Source organism: Etheostoma spectabile, chromosome 7 (genome assembly GCF_008692095.1).
Source record: "Etheostoma spectabile isolate EspeVRDwgs_2016 chromosome 7, UIUC_Espe_1.0, whole genome shotgun sequence".
Taxonomy (NCBI): Eukaryota; Metazoa; Chordata; class Actinopteri; order Perciformes; family Percidae; genus Etheostoma; species Etheostoma spectabile.
Window position 1 is genome coordinate 20,094,084 of NC_045739.1, and position 6,819 is coordinate 20,100,902.

The following is a 6,819-nucleotide window of genomic DNA, read 5'->3' on the forward strand; positions in this document are numbered from 1 at the left end:
TACAATGTGATTTCCTGGATTTCTTTTCTCATTTTGTCTCTCATAGTTGAAGTGTACCTATGATGAAAATCACAGACCTCTCTCATCTTTCTAAGTAGTAGAACTTGCACAATCAGTGGCCTACTAAATACTTTTTGGCCCCATTGTAAACACAGTCAGTATATAGCTGGAAAAACAAATAGATCTTGTGTCTTTTATAATTTCACTTGAAACTGTTTACCATATTATTAATGATTATTTATCTAAAATGTCATTATAAAAAGTATTTTGTGAAAGCACCAATTTTTCAACCCTAAAATATCGTCGCAATATCGATGTATTTGGTCTAGAATATGTTTGTTTAGGTGTGGTAGTGTGTTAAAGGACTCCTATCTTGACGGCTATCTGAGTCTGTAGATTTTGTGTGTGTGTGTTTGTGTGTGTAACGGATTGTCTGATAAGTGGATTTAAGAGACACAAGCCTCCTTGTTTAAACAGCTCCTTAGCCTCTTTTCTAACTCTCTTCTTTATTTCAGTAAACCAACATCTCATGTATATTTCAGCAGCTGTACCTAGAGGCAGATGACTCAGCCAGCGAGGAGGGGCAGAGCAAAACACACATTAAAACACAGAGTGGAACAGAGGAGTGCCAGATTAGTCCTCATTATGCAGCATTAATCATCTTTAATCTGCTCCTAATCTAATATCTTTACCTCACCTTATTAATGAGCCATACATCATGACCGGATTAGATGGCAAATACTGAGAGGAAAAAGAAGGAAAAGAGATGGATGGCGGCAAGGGGAGGTGGAGGAGGAGAAAACAAATGGGAGAGTCCCAGAGAAGGACGTGCAATTGGGACATACTCTTCAGATTTGGATTGAGAACAAACTATTAGAGCCACTGCTCTGAAACAGAGAATAGAACAATATAGTCATAGTATTTTGATATAGCACCACTTTTGCAGTACATGATATAGCACAGTATTGCAGATCTGCAGTACGTACATTTGCGAATGTAGCGTTCTCAGCGCCGTGGCCGACCCCGCAGAAAGCACACGTTGTGATACTTCAGTTTACGTCATATTTACCAAACATCCAGTTCACCGGGTAACCGGCGCCTTTCTCCGCCCACTATACCATAAATTGCGCTGCAGCCAAGCAGTACTGGTGCTATGATAGCACCTATGACTGTTTGAAATTAACCTGATGCCAATAATTGTAATGTAGCGAGGAGTTTAGCAACTGCTGGAATGATGTCTTCCAGTAACTGTAATAGTGCATGGCTGCTTAATCTGTAACGCTTAATGATTTTGTGTTCACTGAAAAAGTGTGATCCTTTTGGCAAAAATCTTTTCGGGTTGGCCTATCGTCATCTTGCTCGGATTACTGCTGCCATTTCCCCAGTGTAATTTAGCGCTTTCCTCATGACCTTCCCTTGAACGCATATTGAAAGCGCAACTTGTCTCTTCTCGCTCATGTGGCAGGCAGTCTGCGATTTTACCCAAGTGCGCCCTGTTTGTAAATGGCCCGCATCGGTTAAGTTAGTCTTTGCGAACAACTAACGCCTGGAAACGGGTGCAAACGGCTTGATAAATCTAGCCGTCAGTTGTCTGTTCATTTAGTACACCCAGCTGCAACTAATGCTGTTTAGTGCAGCAGTCCTGCTATCCATTTCACCTTCATGCAGGTTATAATGTTCAGAGAGATGCTGATTCAGCTGTATAGCCATTTTAGAGGCTTTGCTTTGTGGTGCTGTTGAACTGTGTTGCATTATGTTGAGAGGTGTTTCTGCTATTTTGTCCACCCTGTTTATATCAAACAGGTCCCACATTTCATATCAGTTCAGCACTTTTTGCTTGAAATGCTACATTTTCAGATATAAGTATGACTTTCTTTCAAAATAATGACTTTATTTTGAAGTATTACAAATTATTTTAATTCTGAAAACACTTTTTGTTTTTTATCGTATGTACTAGCGATCAAAGTGACTGTAGATGAAATGAAGATATAATTACTTTCACCATCTTATATTTTCTCAGGTGAATAATAAGATTTTTTTTATAAGACTGGGTAGAGCTAGGTTTAGCTATTTTGCTAACAGACTCTTCTCAGTTGTAACTGGGAGTGGGTCTGGGGAAGGTTCATTCACAGCCCATTTCCAAAGGGGGGTCCCCATCGGACGCGGCTCAAATGCCTCTGGGCGCAGTTTGATAATCCTTCAACCAATCAGAGCATCGGAGAGGATGTATGCAGCCTCAATGGTTGTGATTTGCTTTTTGTAGCTGAGTATATCATTTGCTGCATCTAAATATGAATGTGGATAACGTTAGCAATAGGGAGATGCTTGCTACAGTTACATTTCTAGCAAAAATGCGTTTTTTTTTCTCTCATTTACAGCTTCGTACTAGGCGCTACCTCACATGCTGCATGCGGGCGCACATTGGGCCTCCGTCTATCTGCCATTTCAACCAGTTTGTAATATAGAAATAAAAGGGATGGGGGGGATCGGCAAGCCTGTGTGTGTGTGTGTGTGTGTGTGTGTGTGTGTGTGTGTGTGTGTGTGTGTGTGTGTGTGTGTGTGTGTGTGTGTGTGTGTGTGTGTGTGTGTGTGTGTGTGTGTGTGTGTGTGTGTGTGTGAGCGTGTGAGCGTGTGAGCGTGTGAGCGTGTGAGCGTGTCGGTGTGCCTTGCAGAATTCTGAATACAGCATCACCTTGAGAGTTGCTACCTGAGTTTCCATGGCAACCGAGTTGTAGTATATTCACCTGGCTGCCCCTGCACTTTTTCATACATTTATGGATCATAGGCCGGAACAGAGATAACAGACTGCGAGAAAGTAAACAGGCAGACGAAGAAGAGTCGGATCAAAGAAGTAGAAGTGCTCAGTTATTTTCACAGTTGTACGCTATTTACCTCTCTGTGTGTGTGTGTGTGTGTGTGTGTGTGTGTGTGTGATCTTGAAAGCCTATAAGCATCCTCTTAAAGATGTGAAATATCTTTTAATGTATCCTCATTTAAAGGATCTGGGTCCAGGGTAAAGACTAAAGATGTAAGAGAATGCCTCTGAGTGGAAAAAAGGATTATATCGGTATGCAGAAACAAATCAGCAATGGGTGCTTTGGACCAGAGATGGAGAGAAAAAAAACAAAAAAAACAGCAAGAAACCTGATTACTACTTCAGAGGTAAAGTGCCGGGTGAATACATGCAGCCAATATAAGGTCACCCCTCTAATAGATGTGTGTAACTGGGGAATATATGCATCTGCCTGTTTTCCTCTGCCAGTCAGCTTCTCTGCCTGCTTACCTGTCAACACTAAAGACCCAACTCCTCCAGCCTCTGTATCATCTCCCCTGCCTGTTCCAAAAAGAGCTGCATTGGTGGACAAGAAGCAGGATTAAAATGACAAAAGCATGAAACAAGAGTGGAAGACACATGGGAGAACCGAAGGCTTTAGGTTCCTGATGGAAACAGTTATTGTGTATGTAAGGTGGGACTGTAGAAGAGTGACTGGGATGCTGCAGGACTCCACACTGCAACCATTTAGTGACTAGTGTGGGACTGACTGTGTTGGTGTGGTGCTTGGAAATATGCCCTTTTTTTATTTTTTTGTTATTTGGTTGCTGAAGGGTCATGACATTGTCTTCTTAATTGCTGTTCAACTGGAGGGACAGATACTGTGTGGGTGATCTAGACCTGTGGCTGGTTTTATGTGATGGAGGTTTACATGGTAGGGGCAATGATACCGTGTCTATATATAGTAGTTGCTTTAAAAAGAGGTCACACTCATCAGACTCAATGAAGCATTAAAAAAAATGGTATGGTATGGTTTAGGTAATCTGGCACCAGACCAAGCCAAATTCAATAGGTTTGAGATTGAGCATTGGTCTGGGAAATCTGCTCTGTTTTCTCTGCACAAGAGGGGTGACCAACAGGCGTAGTTCAAGGGTTTGCTTCACTTCGGTGGCGTTTGGTAGTCGCTATGTTGAATGTAAACAAGAACCTGCTTGGTTGCTTCTCTATCGTCATCGTGTTAACCCACCAAGGGCTTGCCAGAGAGATAAGCCAGTTTGTGAGTGGGGGGGTTTACCCAGTCTAGGGCGTAGGCACAGCACCTAAGCGTTTTTGCGCACCGCCTAAGCATATGAACGTGAAAACAATGTGGAGAGAATCTGTCCGTCGCACGGAACACATGCTACATAATAGCCAAACCACTTGTCAATCGAATTATCTGAAGTTTGGAAAAAACAACACAATCGAATAAAGCTGATGCTGGTGTTTTTCCATGGCTTTAAAATCGATATAAACCTGTACGTAATGACGTCACATGCTGTTTTGCGGTCAAATTGGTATATCGAACTTATTTGAGACATTTTATGGAGTTTCCATTCATTCCCGCACTGAATCGCATAACATTCACGCTGACATTTACAAACAAAGTTTTGCCGGACAAAATGGATCGCACCATCCACCTACAAATGATTCATATTGCCCAAGTAGTCATTGTGTTTATGTGCCAGCTGATAGCAACATTTGAAGCTATGATAACAAAACAACGACGCTATCAACACATTGCTATTATGATGCAGATGCCTGTAAATGTCCAACAACAACGAAGGGGGCCTGTGGTGTGGGAACGATAGCACTCCAAACAGTTTGGAGAGATCGTGGTTTAGAGACACTTATCCGAAACCCTTTGGTTGAAGCATTTTTGGATTTGACCTATGTGATTTTATTGGTCCATCCCTTGACCCAGATAAGCCATGGCCCTCCTGTTCCAATCGAGAAGCGTATTACAATTGCGCTCTTCAGACTGGTTACATGTACAGAGTGGTAGGCGGCACGTTTGGGGTCAGCAAGACCACCGTGTCTTTACGGCGTGCGCTATGCCATACGAACCAGGATGATGCAAAGGTATACAAAGGCTATCTACCTGGAGTGGATGAGGCGCAGGGGATCTCGCTGCTCCAGAGCGCCGGCCATCAGTTGTACATCAGGCTGTAGTAGACGTCGTTGCATCTTAAGGGTTCTTTACAACTTATGACTTGTACAGGTGCGTCTGTTTCACAGTAAAACTTTATCGTAATTCATTATTTATTTCTCAAATAACATTTCCATCAGCGTTTATTGTAAAAGCCGTGTATCAATCGAGACCGAACGTATAAACTTTGAGTCGATATTCAATCGAATTTTACTGTTTCCATAAGCCGTTTTTCATTCAATATCACTTCATTTGCATAACAACGTGTGGATGGAAACATTGCCAGTGCCCCCCCCCCCCATGCATGTTTTGTGCACAGCGGAGGTGTTTTTCTCAGTGAATCTGGTCCAAATATGAATACTGTTAGCAGTAACATTATAGCTGTGAACGTAGCAGTGCAGTCTGTGTACAGTTTATCTGTCGGTTGCAGTAGTATCAATCAGTATTAATATATTGCCAAGATACCCATCCTTAGCAGTTACATGCGCTCATACAGTGTTAATAAAAATTCCAAAACAATGACACCAAACCGGAGACTGAAGTCCGCAACATCCATTATATTGTAAAGATAATCCTCTTTAGGGGATAGCTATACAGTACACTAATCCTGTCTATGCCCACCTGCTTGTATACGCCTGATCTTATGATTTAAAAAGTAAAAACATCCATACCGAATGATTAACCCAAATAGTATAAATATATAACAAGAAAAAAAAACTTAATTCATTTGATTTCAGAATCCTTTCAATTTCCTTTCAGTGAGAGTTGCCCTGCTTTGCGTCTCTGTTTAATTTTCTCTCCTTCTCAGTCTGGTTCTGCCTCTTATCCCCAGCCTGACATTGCTTTCACATCTTCCCTTTCCTGAGCTGCATCCATATCAGCTGTGTCAGAGGAAGCGCTCCGTGTGGGTGTGGAAGCCAGAGTTTTTGTGTGTGTGTGTGTGTGTGTGTGTGTGTGTGTTAGTGTGTGTGTGTGTGTGTGTGTGTCTGGTTTCCATGTGCATGTTCTGTACAGTATGTGTGTGCTTAATCCTGTGTACGAGTAAACATACCCAGGCCATCACTGTGGGCATGTGTTGATGCTCTATAATATATGGTCCTAATCACAACCCCTCACTTTGTTCTTCAAATCTCTCTCTCTCTCTCTCTCTTTCTCTCTCTCTCTCTCTCTCTCTCTCTCTCGTTCTCTGTTTCTGTCTCTGCTTAGCTATCCCAGCTCTGATGTTGTCTTCTGCGGGCCATGGTGACCAGCAGAGCAGAGAAATTGCCTGTTATCTAGTGGGTCGATTCTTCACAGGGTCCCGTAAATTGCTTTGTATTGACACCCTGGCTGAATTGGGATCCTCATGTTAACCCCAAGATCTACCTTCAGGTTTGGTGACTCCCCAAACACCAACTAAACCCATGCTGTCCTCCTTGTGTGGGATATGCCTGGAATGAACAGCGGAAATAAGAACAGGATGATGGGTGGAAAATGGTTAGCGTTTGGCTACTTCAGAGGGTGCCTGCAAGATTCATCAACATTAAATTAGAATTTTTTAAGCCGTTTAAAAGCCAGTTAGAGTGACGTAGAGCGATGGCAACTGATAATTCAGACAGACGTCCACAGTGTAGGACCCTTGACAGCTCCAGTACCTCTTCCTAATCTTGTGGGAGGCATTTCATCAGAATCCATCATATTAGGATGACAGCTATGGTGGCTAGCAGGGCTCACACAACCCACGCAGGGTGTGATAGATGTGATTGTGAACCACCCACATGGTGATGGGAAAGAGACGTTTCTGGTTAGTTTTGGAACTGCATGTCATCTTTGACAGGTCTCTCTCTCTCTCTCTCTCTCTCTCTCTCTCTCTCTCTCTCTC